The sequence below is a fragment of the Pteropus vampyrus genome, unplaced genomic scaffold (assembly GCF_000151845.1).
Source record: "Pteropus vampyrus isolate Shadow unplaced genomic scaffold, Pvam_2.0 Scaffold96, whole genome shotgun sequence".
Taxonomy (NCBI): Eukaryota; Metazoa; Chordata; class Mammalia; order Chiroptera; family Pteropodidae; genus Pteropus; species Pteropus vampyrus.
In genome coordinates this window covers 3,265,265-3,289,066 of record NW_011888877.1, presented here as the reverse complement: position 1 = coordinate 3,289,066, position 23,802 = coordinate 3,265,265, and the positions used below count along the sequence as shown (strand labels likewise).

The 23,802-nt window shown below is 37.2% G+C and overlaps 1 protein-coding gene and 1 pseudogene across 3 annotated transcripts in view; both read left to right on the top strand.

The window, feature by feature from the left end:
• Nucleotides 1–1,179: 1,179 nt before the first annotated feature.
• Nucleotides 1,180–1,299, top strand: LOC111742555 (annotated as a pseudogene).
• Nucleotides 1,300–10,916: 9,617 nt separating this feature from the next.
• NEBL (nebulette) overlaps nucleotides 10,917–23,802 on the top strand; it is a 153,551-nt gene continuing 140,665 nt past the window's right edge. Inside the window, exons 1-4 of one of the 3 annotated variants that reach the window (XM_023533124.1) lie at nucleotides 10,917–11,024; nucleotides 12,556–12,652; nucleotides 12,740–12,835; nucleotides 14,666–14,747. The gene's annotated coding sequence lies outside the window, so the exon portion shown is untranslated. The remainder of the gene's footprint in view (nucleotides 11,025–12,555; nucleotides 12,653–12,739; nucleotides 12,836–14,665; nucleotides 14,748–23,802) is intronic. The other 2 variants (XM_023533122.1, XM_023533123.1) reach the window with 2 other exon arrangements.

The window sequence follows — 23,802 nt, the reverse complement described above, 5'->3', positions numbered from 1 at the left end:
TAGGTTGGGTAGGAGTTACCCCATTAAAGGTTAATATGACCAAGAGATGCTACCGGAGCTGTGGACATACTGCTGGTATTTTCTCACTTAGTTTTGTGATCCTGCAAGATGGATGCAGGTGTTCAGGTGTGACTCATCTTGACAGGGGTCTCATACTCTGTTAACACAATTCAAAGAAATAATGAATTTATATTCAGGGTAGTTTGGTTTGAGTTTATTTAAAGCAACAAAACATACACGATCTCTAGAATAGCTCTTGCTACTGACGCACTGTTGCTGCTGACAAAGAGAAAACTCAGACCAGATGCTTTTCAAACGCTGCAACCACCTGGCTCGTTGGCAAGGCCCATGGATTTCTGTTTCTCAAATGACTGTGCTCTCACGGACTGTGAAATGTACGAGTGAGACGTTCATGCGCTCAGGCGGACAACATCCCAAAGATAGGATTATTAAGAGACGTGAAAACACTTCTCCATGTCAACCCAAACCGACTCCTCTCTTCCACTACTATTACTTTTAGAGTTACATTTCTTTCTTCTTTCTCTTAGTAACTATAAAAGCCAGTTCTTCTTTATTTCCACATTGCAAAGAAGAAATACGATTGCTCCTTGAGAGGTTTATTCTGGAGAGAAAAGAGAGAACCTTTGTTCTTTTGGGAAATGGACTTACTAGACCCTGTTGGTGTCTTCGGATCAAAGGGGAGACTTATCAGTCAGCCAGGGAACAAACCATGTAGTAATTGTACCTGTAGCACCATGAAATTATACTGAATCATGAAACTTCATGGAAATGCAGCCAAGATAATATATTAATCGATGTGTAGGCCTATGAAGTAGTTTTTCTAATTATAATGGTAAGTTAAACTTTGGGATTTTCTTAAATAATTTAGTATCTAATTTTTCATGTTGGAAATCAGAGTTAATTTAAAAGTGAAAATACTGAATAAATTACAGACTTTTCTAAGTTGGTGCTTGAGGATGGTAATCATTTTAAAGTTTAATTTCAAAGTAGTTATTTTAGTTTTTCACGCACTCATTTGATGAACACCTACCTACTGAGTGTGCAATTGGTAGTGTGTGTAACGTTTAAATATCCAATACTGGCTAATGTATGTAACATATAAGACAATTTAAAATTATTCAAGATCTCATTTGCACTATTGTTTAAAATCTAATCTTTGTCTACGGTCATGCTACCCTGAACAAGCCTGATCCCATCTGATCTTGGAAGCTAAGCAGAGTTGGTGCCCAGTTAGTACTTGGATCGGAGACCACCTAGGAAGACCAGGTGCTGTAGGCATTAAAAAATAAAAAAAAAAAATAAAGGATGGTAAGCTGACAAGGTCCTTGCAATCTGTGAGGTCAACCAAGGGTTGCCTCGCCTAAAAAATAAAAATAAATAAATGAAAAATAAAATAAAATCTATTTTTTAAAAAGAAATAATGGTATATTTTCACTAAAATTACATTTCGATCTAAGTGAAGGTCTTTGAAGTTTACAAAATGTTTGAATTACTGTCTTGTAGCATGGTAGGGTAGAGGGAACAGAGTCTTTCAAGATAGATCTGGGTTTGAATTCTGACTCTACCATCCACCAGATGGTGATGCTAGCTAGCCCGTGTCTTAACCACTAAACTGCAGTTTCCTGTATTAATTAGGATGCTTGGCTGCAAAGGACAAAGAACCCAACCCTTGTCAACTTGAACAAAATGGTAATTTTTGGAGGATATTAGAGTATAAAAATCCAAGGGCAGGAATGTGTCTGTTTGGGCTTCAGGAACTGTGGGGATCAGGACTCAAGTGCCACTAGGCCAGGATTCTCTCTTTGACAGGTGAGATACATCTGCCTTTCAGTATTCGGGTAGTGGCAGACCTGACTGTCAATAGTTTTAAATCTTAGAGTTTTGTTACCAGAGGGAGAGACTCACTCTACACTTTGGGTTCCAATTACCAAATCCCCCAAGCATCTTGACCTGGACTAGCTTAGGCCAGATGACTGACTCTGTTTGGGCTGGTCAGTGGTGGTGAAGGAAGTGGGGTCATGCTGGAAAATGGCGCCTCTTGAGAAAACCTAAATGGAGGGAGTGAGGCGTGGGAATCTTTCCGGAAGAAAGGAGGTTTTGGGTAGGCCAAACAATAGATTTCCACTATATTTCTCCTACGTAAAAAAATGGTAAAATGGATATCTCTTTTACAGAGTAGTTTTGAAGATAAAGTGAGTTAGTCTGTCAAAGGCCCAGTGTAACGTCTGATGTCTTGTAGCTCTTTAATAAATCAAAGCTGCTGATACATAGCAGGGAGGCAGCAAGCCAGCATTTCTCAAAACTGACACCTGTAATCAACGCGAAGCTCTCAGTGTTAACTAAGAAGCCTGAGAAGCCATAATTCTTCACTTTATTCTTCAACACTTCCAACCTATTTATTTCTTAGTAGTTTCTTCCCTGTGGAAGACCTGAATTAGTATAAGTTTCTAGCTGTACCATAGATATGTTAATAACCTGTAGAAATTTCTAGGAGATTTATGTTTTAAATAACATTTTGTGGTAAGGATTTAATCTTTAATTTTTTTTTTTTTTTTGATTAAAATGCCTTGGCTGAGATCCATGGGTTTTTCTGTGTGGTGAAAGTCATCGATCATGGAAGCTAATTTCACTGTCATTTTTGTGTATATTAAGTATAATGCATTTCGATTTGTTCTTTTGCATTTTTTTTTCTGTTACAGCTTTTATTTTCCTTTTTTTAGTTTTGTAGAGTGGAAGAAGCACGTTTTCTTATAGAAAAACAGTCGGTGTCACCTGACGGATAATGCCATCGCAGGTGTAGGGGGTCGTTAGGACCAATTTTAATGACATTATCAATCTGTTAGGGAGCAGGCATATGTAAGAAAGGAATCATCTGTCACCTTCATCGGCTGTGACTCTCTGAGATGAAGGACAGGTTATTTTCACTTTGATGACTGTTTTATGTTAGTTCAGCTGTTTGTTTACATTTGCTTGCTTCTTGATTTTATCTTTATTTCTTTTCTTCACTGAAGTTTGGATGTAGCTTTCTTTTCTAAATTACTAATTCCCTATTTTTTTTTTCTAACTGGAAAGGACTCATTTCTTAATACTTTATAATTAAGACCATGCACACAGGAATGTTCCCTGTCGTAATTTATTATCTTCTCCTTAATTTAACCTTGCACGATATCTTCTGATTCAAAATAATTTCGGTGTATTCCATTCTGCGTGTGAATTAGGCAATTTATATTTAAAAATCATAATCATGTAATGGGATGAGGCTGGCTTTCTTTAAAGGATTAATAGTTGAGAGAACACGTGTCCAGAAATCAAAATTCATTAACCATCTGAATTATTAAATGTTATTTAAAAAGTAACACTGCCACATAAATCAGCAATAGTTAGGCCCTACGAGCCAATTACTCTTCAGGACTACATCAGGTATTAGAATATTAATTTTTTTTTTTTTGCCTCTGTAATACCCAGATAGTTGATTGGATGATACTTTAGTTTCCCGAAGAAGTTAATCATCATCACCAAAAACTTAATTTACTCTCCAGAGTAATTTATAACTCATAGGCAGAATTTGGTGCATTAGTTACATTTTTTCTATTGTGAAATTCTTAGTGAAAATATGCAATAGTTGTATATAGTTTCAGCCCCAATTTTCTTTATCCATGTAGATAAGATTTTTTGCTTTGAATCAATATTTTCACCAATACTACAATTTGTCAATGGCCTTTTCCCCTCCGGCCTGATCCTTATTAATCAAATATTTAAACATTCATTTTGTTCAAAAGAAGCACCCGAGAACACGTTTTGAATGAAAAGTGTGAACTGTGTTAAACTTTTTCATGGGTGATAATTTTTGTCCCTTTTGTGACGTCAACAGTTCCCATTATAGAAAATGAATTAGCTACAATTTTCAGTTACGTAGGTCTTCTGGAATCCTCTACTTCGAAATATTTGGTTGGTCTCACTTTCCTCTCTTTTTACAGGACATTATTTATATCTTATTTGTGTTCATCTTGGTATTTTTCATTTTGGCATTTTTTTTTTTTTTTCATCGTCTGGTAAATTGAAAGGTAATCTCTGGGGACATGGCAGAGAGAGACTTCTGTTCCCTATTTGCTCTGTCACTTCCTCAAACTCCCTTCCTTCGTCAGTAAAACGGGCTTTAAAATGCATACCTACTAGGATTTGTGTAAAGATAATGCAGGTAAAATATATTTTAATTTTTATTTCATTGATTTATATTCTTTTGTTCCAGAAGACTTTAACTCCCAAGGTAGGAGGCACAGTGCTGGCTTCTGTGGCAGGATATATTCTCTAGATGTTTTCAGTGCAGTGCCTGGGACGTAGTAGACAGTCAATAGGTGTCAGGCATTATTATTGTCATCTCACTTAATTCTCATAGAAGGGCTATCTATACGGTAGTACGGTTATGCTTATTTTGTACACAAAGAAACTGAGGCTTAGAGAGATTAAGTAAATAACTTGCCTGAGACCACACAGCTAATAAGAGATGAAGTGAGAGCCAAATTTGTCAAATTCTGAGCCTGCACCGTTAACATCTAAGCTACATTTAAGTAAGTCTTAGGGGTGATATTTAATTAGCTTATTGAGAAATTAATTAAGATATGTTTTATTATGTATTCAGAGTATTCATTTCAAACCAAATTGAGATGTTAGTGTTTTTTAACTGAAAACAATTCAGTTAAAAGTAAAGGCAGTCCAAATCTGATAAAATTGGATTGTGAATATACATAGAAAACTGACAAATCCGTAAATATCAGTAAGTACCCCTGCGAATGCAGTGAAAGGCTAATTTAAGGTTTAGAAATCTATGAAAATTATTCTAATGCTTAGAAATTATGTTTAAAAAGGTAATTAAAAAATTAATTTTCTTTAATTAACCATAAACTTACAAATTATGACATTAATTTATAAAAAGCAAATTTGCTTTTTTGAGTCATTTGACTTAACATGTGTTAAAATTAACTTCACCTTTTAAAAAAACCCCTTAATCAGATTCTCCTTTGTGGTTGTTTAATTCCCATCTAGCGTTGTGACACTAGCCAATTTTTGCATTTTAGACATTAAAAAAATACAAAACTGATATTCAATTACAAAATAGTTATGAAGCTTTTAATATTTACTTAGCACCAAGCAAAACACGATGGATAGAAAGAAGCATATAGTCCGCATTCTCCAGTACTTTAACATCTACTGAACTATGCAAGATAGTACATAACAGAGTGATAAATTTTGCAGGTCAGACTGATGCGACCCGCACAATCTCCCCTTGAATAAATGTAAAATATCCATCATGCCATGAAAGATAATAAAATTGGTCATTGATCTCATTGTATTGGGTGGAGACTTTTAAATGTGTGAGATAAAGAGGAGAATGACATGAATCGGTAGTAAATACGTCTGTAGATTTTAGGCTTCCGTGAAACACATTCTGACAAGGCTAAATGCTGTTCTCCTTTTGTTGACTCCTCTGGCCCTGGAATCTTCTTCACTGTCTGGTCTGCCTCGATCGGCACTGCTGCTATTGCTAATTCTTTCTCACTTGAGATCCCGTTTGGAACACCCTCTCACTCTCTCTCGATTTCTACTTTTCCCGCCTTTTCGCTTTGATTCAGCGTTTGTCAATATAGTCAAACAGCTTCATTAAAATGAAGACACTTAGAGTTAGACTGATTTAACTTTCCGCACAGGGATGTCCACTGGCTCGATCACTTGTCATTTATGGAAAACGCAAGTCTTGTCTTTAGCTGACTGAAAATATCCACGGAATTCCTGGTTTTCGTCTTTTTTTTCTATTCTGCTCATGACTTTGGTTTAACTTTTTGGTACTTCAGCTTCCCCGTGTGGGGTTTTAAAACTCTGTCCCCGCTTTCTTTGAAAACGATTGTCAAATATTTGATCAATACAAAAGAATATATGGAAAGTACATGAAAGTTTTAAGTGTCAATCTACCCTCCATCTTATGAACTTGAACATCACCACGAAGTTCCCCTTCCATAAGCAGATCTCACATCTCCCATGGATGTCATGTTTATCAAGTCCCTTTCCCCCCATTTATTTGCCACGTTTATATGTATGCCTTGGTTTTTTTCCCCCTTCATCCAAATGTTTTTGAGATTCATCCATATGGATCCACGGGGCTGTAGTGCATTTTCACACTTGGCTAATATCCCACTGTGGGAAGATACAATAATTTGTTCATTCTCCTCTGGATGGATATCTAGGTTGTTTCCAATTTTTTGATAATATAAACAATGTTATTATGAACAGGTTGTTCTCGACATGTTCACGGTCAAGGGTTTCTTTGGAGAAGAGCATAGTTGGGGCTGGAGCTGCTGAGCTATATCCATCTTATTGCTCAAACTTATTTAATTTCTTTTAGTTCATCATTCAACAATTTGCTAGTCTCTGGTTCCACTTGGCTTCTTTCATAAGAAATGGCTTTCTGCCTAAGAATGGTCTTCTTCTTCATTTTCTACATTTATTTATATTGTTATAATAGTAATAATTATGTACGTGCAGCATTTGGGGCAGAGAACTTATATCTTAGGATTAGCAAATAATTCAGTTTGCAACTCTGCTCACTATTTGGCTTTTTAAAAGTCTTCTTTTTCTATTACAGTGAAACTTTTTCTTCCACTGGGCCAGAACCACCCTGGTTTCCAGCCTCTCTCTCTGTATGAACTTCTGAATGTTGCTTGCTGATGGCTCCAAACATAAAATATCACTGAGCACGCACCCTTTGGCAGACATGATCATACTTAAGGTCATTTTTGAAATGTAGTAAGAGGAGGAAACTAGTATTTGCTAAGGACCTAATTAGGGTGTGTCCTTGCTTGATGTTTTCACATGTTATTTCTGTTAATCCTCTATACATTGTGTAGCATGTTGCTATTTTTTTTTTTTCTTTTTCCATTTTATAGCTGAGGATCAGGAGTGTTAGAGACATTGAACGAATCAAGATCAAAGGACAGATTTAGGGCTTGAATTCAAGACTTTTGATTCTTGCTTTAAGGTTCTAATCTGTAGTACAGGAAGATCAATATTTATGTGTGTGTGTACACATGCATATACATACACATAAGGAATGTCAATATCAGGTAGAACTTAATATTTGAAATGCATTTTTAAGTTACTCATGAAGAATATGGCCAATCAAATTGCCTATCGTGTATATTTCTTACATTGACTTTAAGAATGCATTTTCAAAGGGCCATTATTGAGCTTTGAAGGGATAAGCCCATAGGGAACGAAGACCGCATTACTTTTCTGAACTCACAGTGGCATCTTGAGTCTTCCTCCTGTGTCCTTCCTGCCCTATTCCAACAAGAGTGTGCAGCTCACCTGGCCGGTGAGGTTGTGGTCTGAGGCTGGCTGGGCCCAAGGACTCTTTCTGCCTTTTGTCAACCCTGGACAATTCTTTAATAGTGGATGGCTGGGAAAGAAGGACCAAAATTGCCTACCCCTTAACTAGCCTCCTGCTTCTGTCCTGCTCACTCCAGTGGGTTAATACAGTGGCCAGGAAGAGGCTGTTAAATCGGAAGTCTGGCATGTCGCTGCTCTGCATACAGCTCTCGATTCCTTCAGGTCTCACTGAAATGTCACCGTCTCATTGGGGACTTCCCTGACCACCACCCTATCTAAAAGGGCAGCATTCCTGAGCCTTCTCAACTGCTTTCTAGCTTTATTTTTCTCTTACCATTTATTCCACTTCTTATGTCTTTTCTGTCTCTCCCACTATTAATATGAGGTCTCTGAGGGGTGGGATTGCTGACTCTTTTCTTTGCTGCCTTGTTCCCACCCCTGGAACCATACTTGGCACATGGTAGGTGCTCAATAAACATTTGTTGAATGAACAAAGGATCGAGTGAGTGAACATTTGAGGGGGAGTTTCCAGAGCATGGCATTTTGAGAATACTGCCGTTATTATTCATAATATCATCATGAAATACTTTTTAACAGGAGAGTAGATAAGAGATCAGAAATGATGATGATTTCACATCCAATGCTGAAGCATAAGGGAAAAGGAAGGCATTTTTACTGAGGAAAGAGCAGGAGTTTCTAACTTATGTGAGGCTCAATGAATACTTGTTGAGTTAATGTTGAATAAATTAATATACAAGAGCACTTGCTATGGTCTGAGTGTTTGCGTCCCTGCCCAAATTCACATGTTGAGACCTAATCCCCAAGGTGACTGTATTAGGAGGTGGAGCCTTTGGGAGGTGATTAGGTCAAGGAGGTAGAGCCCTCATGGATGGGATTAGTGCCCTTGTAAAAGGGACCCTGGAGAGCCCCCCGACCCCTCCCACTCCATAAGGTGGAAGAGGGCCGTCTGCAAACCAGGAAGTGGGCTTTTCCCAGACGCTGAGTCTGCCCAGGCCTTGGTCTTGGACTTCCCAGCCTCCAGAACTATGAGGGATAAATTTCTGTTGTTCATAAGCTGCTTAGTCTATGGCATTTTTATTACAGTGCCCCACATGGACTGAGTGAGGATCTATGGCCAGCAATTTCTTTCCAAATCTAGTCTAGATCTATATTTCTTAGCTTAATTTCCTGGCTCTTTCTCGTCCACCAGAGGCTGCAGTCAAATGGATTCATTTTCCAGTCCCTGAAAATGAGCTTCCGCTCTTACCTCTGGAACGGGGCCTCCCTCCCTCTCTCTCTGCTTCCACCTTTCTTCTTTTCCTTTCCCCTTCTCCCTCCATCCTCCTCTTTCTTGATCATTTATTGATCAATTCTTGTAGGCCAGGTGCTAACCTGGATTCTGAGATTACAAAGATGAGTAAGGTTATGCCCTTGACCCCAAGATTCATGTGTTGTAGATCTAAGAGCTAGGATGTAAGAGGATGGGAATATGGAAAAGAGAGACACTGACTACCGGCTCGAAGGCTCTCTGTATGCAGTAAAGATTGGGTGAGTTGGTGCTTAGACTATGTGAGGCTTGGTTATGGATCACGCCATTCAGAAGATTACACATCTTCTGAAACTCTGCAAACCATTTATGGAGATGGTCGTATACTCTTTAAAACTAGTCGCTTGGTGCAAGCCCAAATCATGATCCTTATGCGTTTTATGAATGTGGAAAGGACTGTTAAATGGTAATCTACTCAAAAGCTATGATTTGGGGATTTAATGGTTTTTCTTTTTAGTTTTTTCTTTAGAAATTGCCATTAAAAAGTCAACTAATCACAGAAAAATATGTGATTGTGTCTTCTCTGGAACCAGCGTAAATGATGTTAGAACTTGGTTTATAGATTTTTTTCCTCTACTTTTTTCATGCTCATTGCTATTATAACCTTGTCATCTTTGTTATTATATTACTATTTTGCGCCCTAGTGCTTATTTCAAGCAAAGCTAAATGGCTTCCCTGCTTAGTTAGGCATAAAACACTGAGAATACACCGGTGTGTGTATTTTCACACATGCTGGGAGATTGAGGGTTAGAAGTTTAATCTCATTCAGCATTTTCCATGGAAGAAAAATAATGTGGTTTATTTGACCTTTAATTTATGGAAATAGTTCATGTAAGGGTTTTAGTACTTTTATAAACTTAAATGACAATACGTGGAGAAAATTAGGTATTTTTAAGCTTAAAGTGATGTGAGTATCTAGATTGGTGTATTTGTTGTCATCTGGAATTTTTTTTTTTTTCTTTTAAGCTTTTCTGGTAAAAAGAAATCTCCCAGTAGCCTCAAGGACAATAGTGCCTGAGAGAACTGAATATTTGAATACAGACATGACTCAACAATCATTCCATGCTCAGCTAAGGAAACTTTTAAAATTTATACTGAAAGTTACGCTTACAGAAACATACTTTTATTAGCTACCCCTAATGTTAATTATTAATTTAAGTTTTAATTTGAGGCTGATAATTATGAATGTAAAATGGGCTATCAAAACTGCGTTTCCATATTCTTTTGCTATTTAGGCCTTTAAAGAAATAAGAACAGTCAAAGTGATGTACCCAACTCAGTCATTAACAAGCAGAATATTTCACTGGAGTGACAGCTATTATCATTATGCTAATAATAGAAGATTGGGCTCTAGTAAGATTAAGCATTAGCTATTCTGGTCCCTAGAGTAAACTGCAAAATTCAGCTTCACTGGGTTGTAATTAGAAAAGAAGTAAATTTAAATACCGAAAAAAAATCTTAGGTACCTCAGCACACAGTATGCCAAAGGCATGTGCTTGAAGTCTTTTAATCTCTAGGTGTGGCCTATTTCATAAATATTTCCATAAGCATTTACATACTTGACATGTAGCAATTACCGCATTGTACAATCATGTCTGCATGCTTTGCCTGATGAAATAGAATAAAAACTTTGTAAGGACCAGGCTAGCTGTGGATGATTTTGTATGTCTTCCTTCTCCATAGAACAGACCAGGCTCAACATGATACTTTGTTACTGACCAGATGGACACAGAAGCAGAAGATTAAGCTTTCTTTTCTTTTTCTTTTTTTTTCTTTAGCAGTAGTGCAACTATTGGTGATGATAATAATAGTAACTATTACAGAGCACTTGCTTGCTTGCTATTGTCCAGGTACGAGTATTAGGAGATTTGGTCCTATCCTTACTGTCTATTAAATTACATTATTTAAATATTGTTATTGTCGATGCCATTTTATGGATTAGAGCCCAAGGCACAGAGTGGTTAAGTAAGTTGCGTTGGGTCACACAGTGGGTGGTGTTGCTGGGATACAAACCAGGCAGTCTGGCTATGGTCCGCTGCCTCTCACTGTGCCGCTTGCTGATAGAACTGTGTCTGGAGGCATCGCCTCCAATTTTAGCAGCTTCTTTGGCCCAGACCTATCCTGAGAGGGATTTGTGACTCCTCTGTTTATTTTCCTTTTTCTTTCTTTCTTTCATCTCTCCTTTTAGGTCAAGTACAAAAGAGATTTCGAAGAAAGCAAAGGAAGGGCCTTCAGCGTCGTCACAGACACTCCTGAGTTACAGAGGCTGAAGAGGACTCAGGAACAAATCAGTAACGTAGGTGACAGTTTGTTCAGTGATGCAATAGCCCTAACCTGTGTGTTTGGATGAGAGAGTGACATTAGGCGGCTTAGAAGTGTTCTCATTGCTATACGGTATGCAAACAGTACTCAGCGTACTCATAAAATATGCCAAGTTCATTTGTGAAATTCCTTCCCTTTGATTTCATCACAGTTATCTAGAGCCTAACACTTTAATAGCGATAACTATATTTCTGAATACACTTTTAATTTATATAATTAAATTGATTTACTGAATACAGTTACTAAATAAATCTGTCTAATTAAATAAATTAAAGGCATATTCAGAAATACAGTCATCGCTATTAAAAGAAGTTATTGTGATGTAGCATCTTATTCCATGTTGAATGGTTCTTAGCTTTTGATTTTTTTTTCCCCAAATGGGACTTTCATAGTTAAATTCAAAAGCCTGACAATTATTTATCTTGCTGTGGATAAGCATACAAAAAATACATATATAAGGTCAAGTATCTCGAGAAAGCTCACATTTGCTAATTATGTGTATATAAGATTTCATACTTTACATATTTGTTGAAATGACATATTACATCAAATTTTTTGAAATAAACATTTATATATGAAGTTCCTTTGGATTTGGAAGCTGTGTCTTGTTCAGTAATATATTTTTTTGAAAAAGAAAATTGAGACTAGCAAAAGTTCAAAGCCTATTATCTAGAGCGTAATACCAAAAAGTATTAATTCAGTACAAATTAAAGGTGGATAAACAGCTATTCTTAATTTTTGAAATTCATGCCTGTGATTGTTTCTTCCAAAGTATTAAATGAAATTTTTCAAAATGATTTTTTTTTCAGAAAAAGTGGTTCGATATTAGATATCCAAGAGGAAATATGAATGAAAATCAACAACTGTGTATATGATATAAAAGTATGCACACATATGCAGGATTCATACTGTATATCTAGATGTTATAAGTGATATAGCCTTAATTTCCAGGGAATGTTTAATTAGTAGATGGTTTTAAACTCACTAATACTTGGCCATCATCATATATAGAGTGACAATTTGCAGATAGAATTGTAGTATATAAATCGAGAAATAATTTTATTTGTCAAAAGTTCCGAAAACAGAATGATGTCTAAAAAACATTTAGGGAGTGAGAAGAGGTAAACACTTCGTTTTCCCATATTCTCTAAGGTTTATCCATTCTTTGCTCTTTAAATGGACATTTTATTTTAGTAAAGACATTTTTCCTTTGAAGAGAAAGGGTTGAATTTTAAGGATTCAGAGGTTTTGTTCCTAAGTTTTTCGACTCTATCTCGACAACCCCCCAATCACGAATACTGAAGATTTCTCTCCTCATCTTTCTCTCCATTCTTTCCTTAAATCGAAAACCTATTTTTGCTCTAAAAAAAAAATAAATTAGAAATATATTCTACTGGCAGTTACATTCAGTAGCATTTCCTTTCCTGGATTTTTTTTTTTTTTTTGGAGAAACTTAAAAAAAATAAATAAAAATAATGCTGCACAAAACAAAATTGTATTATCAGTCTTCGACTATCACAGAATTTATTTCAAAAAGAACTAAATATTACTACCTAAGACATCCACGTGACAGCTAACGTAAGGATTGCAGTGGATTCAAAGGTAAGCCTTTTAATTTATATTCAAATTAAGTCAAGATTCATATTCGATAAGGAAAGAACTGATCATTTCACCAACTTTTATCATTAGCAGGAATATACATTTTATACAATCAATACCAGAGGCTGTTTGCAGATCCATCATTAATTATGCAAAAAAAAAAAAAAAAACTCTCTCGTAACACAGGTATGTATAAATCTACATTTAAAAATCTATGTTACTAAGCCTATAATTTAGATAATGCTGATTTTTAAAAGCATATAATTTAGATAACATTGATTTGGGGGGGGGTGGCAATTGCATATGTTACTGAGCTCTTGGGCAACCACAGCAGGCTTGCAAGTAGTTCTTTTAGCCAGGGTGAGGCCTACTAATGTTTGGATAGCAGTAACAAATATAAATTTCATAACATTACCTTAGGGATTTACTCTTGAAGAAAGGAAGCTGTAAAATATTCTGAGGTTTAGTGAATTTATTATTCATTTATAAGGCTGCAACTTTATGAACTTTTTCCGTGACCTCACGGGGTTTTCCATATTACTCAATGCTTTTTTTTTTTTTTTTTCTATAAGAAACTTGGATTAATCTGCAAGGAGGTACTTTGGCTAGTTCATTTTTCCACATTATTTTCAGATAAACCCAAACACTGAAATATATTGGCCAAATCCAGACAGATATTTTTGGCAGTGTCCTGGATTGTGTCTGTTTTGAGAGGAAGTAGGTGAGAAAATGTCCAGACTGGACAGACACCAGAATCTTCCTGCTGGAGATGCTGGGACGAAGTGAACTCATCCTGAAAATGACGAGGGATATAAGATTTGAGCTCCGAGTTTAATATAGATTGATGTAGGTGGATTAACTAAGTCAGGGTCTTCGCAACCTTTGTTTTTTCATTTGTTTCATTTTCTTATTTTTTTTTTTTTACTTGATTTTTATCTTTGAATATCATCTGGATCTTTCTAGGCTGCCTTTATTCCCCTTTGGACTAAAGAAAATATAAAGATATAAAACGGTGGATTTAATGACAATTCCTGGGTGTTTTGGGTAATACGTTCTGGATGGATGGACATTTTTGATTGCTTGTGTCTGTGTCAGTTCTGTGAAATTTTTTCAGACACTCCCGTATTCATTTGTCCAGGATTTGAAATCACTTGGAAACGTTCACTCCGTCTGCATATGTTACTGAGCTGTTGGGTAAAATACAGCTCTAAATTTGAAATTGTATGTAATGAAGGGGTGAGAATGGGTTTAGTCTTGACTTCCTTCTTTTGACGATATTGAACCTGGGAGATTTATCATCAAATGCCGCAATTTAAAGTCCTTCTGCTATATTACTCACTTAGTAGAGCTGCAGAAAGAATAAGAAAAGAGGCAGGATTTCAGAATTTACTGAATGGTTGGAAAGAAACAGAACTGATTTCCAAGTAAAATTTTTTTTTCCGTGCAATTCCAGAAGAGGTCTAATTGTCTGCTCCCCCTACCCAATTCTAGGACATAAATTCAGAAATGGCAGAAATGTCCTAGTACATCTCCATGTTTTTTTACTTAGTGACATTTTAGGAAAACTTTCTTAAGAGGAATTGAGGAATCCCTGTGCTTTTGGACATTTAAAAAAAAAATTTTTTTTTTGGTAAACATATTCGAAAACTGTTACTAATAAAGTTTTGTTTAAAAAAGAGAATAACACTCCCCCTCCCCCCCACCCCCGTTGTCTTTACAGCTCTAGCCTTTAAAGGCTGTTTCTTATTCAGGTGGTTGCCAACTTCAAGTTTATAAGTAGTGCATTCAGGGAACCAGCAGCAGGAGAGCAAGGCAGAAACACTCATCCATCCTTGAGACGATTATTTATGTGTTTCATTCCGCCTGCTTATACACTAATAGAAGCTGCACTTTCAATTAGCTGAGACAGTCTGTGGGTAAATTGTGAAATAAAATGGTAAAGTCCATCTCTGAGAGACTTTTACAATCTTTGTGCTGTAGATAAAATCTAGATGCATATTTTCTGATTTATTTCAGGTGATGGAGAAATATTATATAAAGAGGAAGGAAAAGAAAAACTCAGATGACAAATCTTGTATTATACAGACTGACTGAAATAGTAAGTGTATCATTATATGATTTGTCAAGATTTGTTCCTGTCCTTGATTCACAGGGGAAAGAATTATGCATTCTGCATATATGTGCGGGTGTGCCCGTGTGTGTTAGCGTCAGGGGAAATCTTTGGAACACCCTTTTCTTAGATCACTGACAACACAGACGAAAGTGTTTTCACCTGCTCTATATTCTTTCCCTTACCCTGTCAGTATTTACAATTTTAGTTATCTATTCTGTTTCCTAAATACCTTCTTTACTACTATTTTCAATTTCACATACCCATTCCTAAGAAACTCTTATTTGCTTGACAAGAAAAGCTAAGATCAAAGCCTTTTTTTTTTTTTAAAAAGAAAAAAACATTATGGAAAAAAGAGTCTCTCTGTAATTTAATATTGAAATGTAATTATTTTTAGTTTTATTGATGCGGCTACATAATTTCTCACTGACTTCTTAGAATGCAAAATAAATTATATACCCATTAATAAGCTCAAGTAGATACTGCTGACTGCATTCCCAGAGACTCTGTGAGTCAGCTTTAAAATATTAGATTATTGGAGGTAAACATGGCCTAATAATTGAATAGCAGTATCTATGAACTATTAAAAGATTTGATTCAAAGTTATGTTGAGTGTAAGGGTGATCATGAGGGTAGGGACGCTATCTAGGGATCTGGTCTCTGTTTGTAATTTAAATAAATCATTCTGACAGAGGCTGACTGTGGCTGTGTTCAGGGTGCTGACGGTGTGAAATTGAGTTGTATGGTGGGCAGAAGACAAGCAGTCAAGAGAAATCCCCAAAGGCAAAATTTGTTATGTAATTGGGTCAACTCATGCATGAGAAATGCATGCTAATTGTAAACTGGTGGCAAAATTAGAGTATATGAGGCAATTAGGTCTTATATGAACCCGAACAACTGACATAGTATTTTTCTTTCTTTTAATATTCAGCAAACATAAAAAAGGATTTTTTTTTTAAAGAGAAGAAAGGTAAGAGTTAGAAAGTCATTCAGTGTTGACATTAGAGTATTTGTTAATTTTGTTCCTTATACAAGAAGCATAAGAGTTTTATAACTAATGAAAATTGATATGAAATCTTCTGATTCTGAGTAGTAAAGTCTAGTACACAGGAGTAGTTTGAAAAGAGCATGGGACGGTACTTTTGTTTTAACTCATAACTGGGTTGATTAACATAGATGACTAGTTATGAGGTCAATGAATTAGATTCAAGCCCTTGAAGCCTATTATTTTCATAGAGCAAATTTATATGTCACTTTAATGGACATGCTTTATCTCCAGCTTATCTCACCAGTGACTGACGTGTTCTTGAGTAACAGTGGGTCGGTAGCATTATCTTTAAAGCAAAGATCAAATATGTCAGAGAAAGCGATAGGGCACTAACATGTATTTTCCTTATAATACCTAACACATGTATGAATGCTTTATCCGTTTCGAAACACTTTGACATCCCCGGTCTAATTAGAGTGTGTGAACAAGCTCTCCTCAGGGAAAGTATTTCTATAAGGAATACTTATACTTTCATGAGAAAAATGTACGGAAAATCACCTCGTGGTCCTTTCTCATTTCCAAATCCGTGGTTTCCCCTTACACCTGGTTTTGCTTTATTTTTCCACCTAGGGCAGAGCTTCAAAGGTTGATCTCTTCTTTTTATCCTCAATTTTTTAGCCACAGTCACTTAAAAAAACAAATACAACCCAGACCAGTAATTACTTGTGCATGGCAAGTACAAGAGTAGTGATTATAAAATGGCTTTGTCTGAAGGGAGGTGGTTCGGGAAAGGCCCCCATAACAAAAGAATTAACACATGTGACTTCTTGGAAACGGAGATTAAGGATCCAGCAAACAATTTCTGAAGATCTGTCCTTCATGAAATGTCTTTTTTTTCCCCCTTCCTTTCTTTTCCGACAGTGTTCCGGCTCTTATCCTGCCTGAGTTGATACAGGAGCCTCCAAACTGGCCTTATCTCCTTGTAGGCATTTTGGCTCCTTCCCTTGTATCTTAAACACTATCACCAGATGACTCTTTTCAAAATATCTCTTTCATCAAGACCCATTATGACCCACTAAAAAACCTTTCCCTGGACCTCCACTTTAAGAAGAATGAAGTCTAATTTCCTAAACCCCTTAATTCTGACTCCAACGACCCTCCACAGTCTGCTCCTAAATTATTTTCACCTTATCTTTCACTGCCCGTCAACACTATTCTTCCATTTCTTCTAGGCCTGGCTAACTTACTCTGTGCTGGGCTTCTTCATGAGTTGTTCTCCTCGTGTGGAACAATTTCGCACCATCTGCAACTGACGCCCTCACCCCCGATCCCAGACACACCCTCAGACCCCAGCTACAGCAGCCTCTGGTCTCTGTGTCACCACCCTGCTTCGTGTGATGGCACTGTTATCTGTACTACTCATTTCACGCCTCACATTCCACGTTTTGGTTTTAATGAGCCTTCCAAGTGGTATGTGTCTTACCCCCCTAACTTCGTGAAGATGATGATCATCCATGTCTTTTTCGATTTATTTTTTGTATCTCCAAGGATGTGCATCATGGTGCTTTGTACCTTACCTTTCCTGCCAAGTCTCTAATTTAGGCCCTCCCTATCCCTTGCTTGGGTCGTGGGAGTGACTGTCTTGACCATCCTTGCCTGCCACAGTACTGCCTCTTCTCCCTCCCAAACTCTTCTTGTGATTTCTTGCAAGGTTCTTAAAACAGATATTTAATCATGTCACTCTCTTCCTTAAAATCTGTCAATGGCTTCCCATGGACGTTGGGTTAAAATGCGAAACCTTTAGCATGGAATGTGAGGCTGCCCTGCTTTAGTGCCAGCTGAGATCTCCAGCCTGGGTGTCTCCCTTGGCCTGGGACCCCACCCACTCCAACCTTCTGCCAGGAAGGCCATCTGCACCCTCTCCATATCCATACTCGGCTCAGAGGCTTCCTTCTCTTCCTGGTCCTTGCCCTTCTGTCTCCAACCTGGCAGTCTGATTCTATAGCCGTATTGTAAGTTTTCTTCCTCCTAGACTGAACTGTATGAAGATTCAGGCTCTGTAGTTTTCTCTGTAGCCCCAGGGCCTAGCACAGAGCTAAAATTGATAAACAGATGAATTGGCTTCTTGTGCCAACAAGTCTTCCCATGGCTTCTCACTCTGCCCAAGGCTGCCGGCTCTGAGACGGCTTACTCGGGATGGCTCCTGATCAACACACTCATACTGATATTTTCAGGAGAGAATCTTGCTAGCATAATGTGAATTTTATCTTATAATGGAGATTATTAAAGGGAGTTATAATCTTTCTAGATTTATTTTAATCAAACATCTCTTTGAAGACCTATGTAGATATCATATCTTTTTTTTTTTTCCCCTTAAAAATCCCAGATCTTTCTTCCTCCATTCCATCGTTCTCTAGCATAAAGTAGTTACTTAATCAGTACCTGTTTGGTAAATGACTGAATTCTTTTAAGGGTGTTATTTTTTCCGTTTCCTTAAGTTGTTTTTTTTTTTTTCTTTTCCAGAAGAATCTGTCTTTCTATCCACCTCAAAGTGTAGGCAAATACAATTTTCCTAAGAAAAGGACCACAGTGAGGTAAAGAATTGCCAATGCCTAGAATACTGCTTGGCATATAGCGAATACTCCGTGAATGTCTGCTGAGTAAATGAATGAGGCAATAACATTTGAACTGTTGACTAATTTTGCGAATTCCTTCTCTTGAAACCTCCCTTTGCAAGGGGGTTAGCTTTTAAAATGGCTTTGAATATGTCATTTGTTTTGTGCTGCTTGATAAACACCCATTTTTCACTTTCTCCGATTTTTACTTAAACGTTCAGTGGGTTCTGCAATCCAAAGATTGCAGTGGTATTCTCTCAGGAAAGCGGGACCATTTGCTTTCTGATGTAGCATCTGAGAATTTCGTTTTCTTAGAAATGCAAGGACCCACCCCTGTTTTAAAATGTCATAGCTGGGGGATTCTTTTTCTCAGGTACGTAAGTACCTGAGGAAAATAGAGCTTGCATTAGTCTGCTCAGGCTGCCACAATACCTTAGGCAATGTGACTTAAACGACAGCCATTTATTTCTTCCCAGTTCTAGAGTCTGCAAGTCCCAGATCAAGTCAAGAGGCCTGGTTTCTGGGGAGAGCTCTCTCCCTGCTTGCGATGGCTGCTTCCTTGCTGTGTCCTCATGTGGCCTTTCCTTGGTGCGTGCGCGTGAGAGAGAGATCTCTGGAGCGTCTTCTTCTTGCAAGGACACCAATGGAATAGGATCAGGGTCCCATCCTGATGACCTCATTTAACCTTAATTATTTTCCTAAAGATGCCATCTTAAAATACAGTCACATGGAGGTGAGGGCTTCAAAATAGGAATTGTGGGGGGACGCAGTTCAGTTCATAACAGGGCTAAGTGAGGGACGACCTACGTACGTCACAGTAATGCGGAGACAAGTAACATACATTTTGTAACCGTAAGCGACTGTCATCAGCCAGTTTCTCGGGAAGAGGTAGATGACACCACCTGTTGCCATATTCCAGGAAAACTTACGCATTCAGTTTTTAATTTTTTCCTATTTTCAAACTGAACCATCTTAACCGAAAACCAAAATTCCTTCTCGGTCCTATTTCCAGTTCTTAATTGGCCTCTTTTTATTTGGAGTGTTGAGCCATAGTCATTTATAGAAAGAAAGATAACTTATAGTAGTAGTCATTATGTTTTTAGTTTTCCAGGTTTGAGTTGAGTTATGTAGATCACTCACATGTCCTGTGCTGGCAGCTTGGCAGGGGCAGATGTAAAGGAAACGGAGGGCAGAGATGTGACAATAAAGAAGAAATAGTCCTATGGCACAGGGAATGTCTAATAAAGACTAGCTCTTAAAAATTCTCAATTTTCAGTGTATTATACTGATTTTAAACTTAAAAAGTATCTGAATTTTCTTCCAGATTTTGTTATACCTTTCGGGACCTACCTACAGTGAGCACGTACTGAAACCAGACATCTTATTTGTGGAGTCCCCAGATGTGACTGTCATTAATAATTATGTCACATCATTATAATTTCTGTAGATTTTTAGAGGTAGATTTAAAATCTGTCATTTTTCCAGTTAATAAGTGTAATAGTCAAATGTCCTTTTAACTTATTAGGAGGTCGTGAATCACAGGAGACATACAGAGATTTAATTAAAACCCATTGGTAACCCAAGCCAAGTCATACAGTTGAAGAAATTGCACGATTGAAAGTCAGAAGCAAGAAATTCTTAAAAAGTATATGCAGATATGTTGTCTAGTTTGTATTTCATTTTCCTAGAAGAACGGTATTATAAATATTGCTTTTAGTTTTTGCTTTGCTTTCTACTATAGCTGTCTTTTCTTCCACTGTGGTCAGAGCTCATTTGTAGCTTTTTTTTCCTCTGTGCAGAATTATACGCAATGCTGCTTATAAAAGCATAGCTCTAAATTTATGTTTGAAGGACCTATTGCTTTTGTAAAGTACCTGAAGACTTGGTTGCCAGGACAAGAAGCAAGAAGTCGTGATCTATTTTTTGTTGGTTTGTTCATATTTCTGATTGATTTTTCTTTTTGTGGTTATATTCACCATAACAAAGTCAACCTTCAATTTGTTTGAATTAAGATTTTGTATCATTGCATTCTGAAAACTACATGTGTCCAAATTTGCCTTTGTCTAGCAAACTGTGACACAGAGGGTAGATTTAGAAAAAATCAAAGAAAAACTTAAAAAAACCTTTTAGTTTTTCGTAGCAGTTGTTTCTTTTGATAGAATTGATTTCCCCAAAATGAAATGATTTGAATATGTACTTTCATTGTGTAATTAGCATGAGGCCTGTAAGGGCAAGCAGCATTTTGTGTTCATGTTCGAATCCTCCATGACTCGGTGCTTTGACTGTAAAGAATAAGGTAGAAGTAGACGTAGTCTTCGCAGTTACCTTACACAGGCATGTGTGTTTGTTCATTATAAGGTTGTGATGGACATCACATTGCATCAGGCCCTGTGGATTGCAGAAAAAATGGGCAACCACTTTTCACGTGCATTTATGTTCATGCTAGCACACATGAAGTGGCCAGGAAAGGCTTTTATGGAAGAGAACCCCAGTGCGATGTAAAGGTTGTCTGTGGGGAGGAAGATGGCATTGAAATGAGCAAAGGAAGGGAGGAGGGAAGCTGATAAGGTTGAGAATGCCCCTCAGCTACTTATTAGAGTGCAGAGAGAGACATCATTACTGAAATGTAGATCGAGGCGAGATTGTTGAAAGAGTCCTATTGCATTTTCAAATGTGCATATTTTTGGTATCTATAAATCTAAAAAAATTATCTATAGGAAACCACTTTTGAAAACAATTAATGACTTAACAAACATTTTAAAGTGTTAATTATGGGCCAGGTACTTTGCTGGAGGGGTGCTGTGGGATATAATGAGGAATGAAATAGATATGACCCCTGACCTCAGAGAGCTTGCAGTTGACCCTCCACCAGGCGAGCAGGTCACTGCTGCACAGTGTTACCTGCTTGACAGAGGGAAACTCTGTGTTATTATCAGAGGCGCAACTAACCAGGATCGGAAGGTCGAGGAATCGAAACCTCGCCATTGCTATTTAAAAATAGTTTTTGAAGCATTTTACTGAACCATTTTCTTGATAATCAGTGCTATCAGTGTTGTTTTTAAGTTCACTTGTCTCTTTATGTACTCTCTACCCGGCAGTATATGGGTTTCCAGAAAATATCCAAATTAATCAAATGGAATTAATACGGAAAAAAACGTTCATTAATGGAAGAGTATCGATCATCGAATTTATTAATTTCAGGATGGTTAAAAAGATCAATATAAATATCTGCATACATTTAGTAATTCATACCTATGTTCTGTCTTGTGGTTTTTGGTGTTGAAGACGTTGAAAGGTTTTGAAAATAAAATCATGGCCATTTTCTTCATCTCTTTCCTCAACCTCTGTAGTGATACTTTGGAACTAAAATGTTTTCGTAACCCAGTCCAGAATATTGGGAAAATATTTTGCCTTTTAAAAAACATACGTGTATCTGTAAGAGCCACCTCTGCGCATGTGATGTGTATGTTTTGCATACACGCACAGTGTGGGGATGTTTCGAGTGGAGAGCTTCTGAAAGGAAATGGTAAACATTACTTAGTGTGGCTTGGTTTCCACCTTGGGTGTTCTTGGCCCAGTCTGTGCTGACAACGAACCTCTGGGACGCCCCCTCAGTGCTGTGGGGTCTTTTCCTGCCAAATATTGTTCTCTTGCAAGATTAAATAGCTGAATCAGTGTGGCCCAAATCTTGATCCTGCTGAGAATATTAAGACTCCTGCAGGTTGTAATACAGATTAGCTGGTGAGAGCGCTGTTGGAAAAATAAAGTGAGTTTCTCTAAATGAATTTAACAACTGCTGTGAACCTTTTTGTGTCCTCCAGCATGAGTGAGTGTGCGGGCAGTTAACCATTTACTTCCCTCATTTTCTCCAAAACATTTTCCAGCTCACCCCCGGGCATCTATGGTAAACATTTTCATAACTTTATTTCACATTTATATTTTGTCCGGTAAGGCATTTGACCTGTTAAATGACTAAGTACTGGGAAGGTTAGGTCATTATTTACTTTATTTATTTAAGGAGGAAAAACTTTTTTTTTGTATTAAAGAAATTAACTTAATGTCACTTACATTATGAAATAAACCACACCACTGGGTTATTTAGAGTAAACTGATTAGCATATTGCATTCTGATCATAGGCTTTATGTTATCGTTCAAAAAAATTGTGAAACACTTAGCAAGAGGCAGAGCAAAAGACTGAAATTATTTACATTGCTTCCAGCCTCTATTCTATTACTATTTCTGCTATTAAGGTTAGATTTAAACCTTTGAAAATTCTAAATTCTACAAAGATTATGATACTTCCCCTTAAATGAAATAAATTTAAAAATCAACAACAATGATGCTAAACTCTAACGCATAAAAGACACAGATAACCTGAAAATAACGAGTAATTTGTTAGATTTTTCTGGTTGCTGGCTTCTGGGTAAGTTCACTGAACTCTTTTTCTATTTTAGGGGCCCTTTACCTGGCTGGCCTATGTCTGAAGCATGTACTCAGTCTGCTTATGAGACAGCCCTCCTATCCATATGCTTCCCACGTTATTACCTTTCTGTCTCCTGACACTGCGTATGTGTGTGTGTTTGTGAGTGTGTGTGTGTGATTTCTCAGTACAAATGTCTATGCCTGTGACTCGTCAATGGCAAAGCACGACACAGCTACTTAATACTATAGAACTGATCAGTGCTGTGTTAACTTTTTCAGAAGGTTCCTTCAATTATCACTGTGATTATTAAAATATCATGAAAAGAGAAATAATTAAATTATCGTTTTTTAACTCGTTGTCATTAGTACTACTAAAGAGTGGGGATGAAAAATGTCCTGCGAGAAAGCATAAGAGGGGAGCAGTATCGGCTTGTCATCTTTTAGCCTGTCTTCATAAAATAGCCTATGTTTTGCAATCCTCCCATACGAGGGTGATCTTAAGTCTATTTTCTGAATACGGTGGAAGTTAGCTTGTAGCTCTATGACACTGTCAGTCAAAGAATTGGGGGCGAGAACTGAGGTCTTTTGTCCTCTGATCTGGCTTAACTTTCTTTTTGGAGGCACGACTCTTGGAATCACATCGGTGGGCATTGTTGAAATTTGCAGTCACTCAGAAATACAAGGTGCATTCAGAAAGGTCTCCTAAGTACTAAACTGTACTCAGAAATACAAGGTGCATTCAGAAAGGTCTCCTAAGTACTAAACTGTAAATCCTCTAAAATATTATCAACGGCTCACAGAAAATGCATCAGTTCAAGTGGACAAAATGTTCATGTGTTATCCTTAGTAAATGCCATGGGATTTCCACACCTGGGGTCCCTGGGTTCAGTCTCCCAATATTAAGACTATACTCTATTTTGACATATGAAATATATAAACAGTCTCTAGGACCTTATGAGCAGTTTAAAAAATAGTAACAAGATTTTTCACCCATGTACTTACCACTGAGCTTAAGAA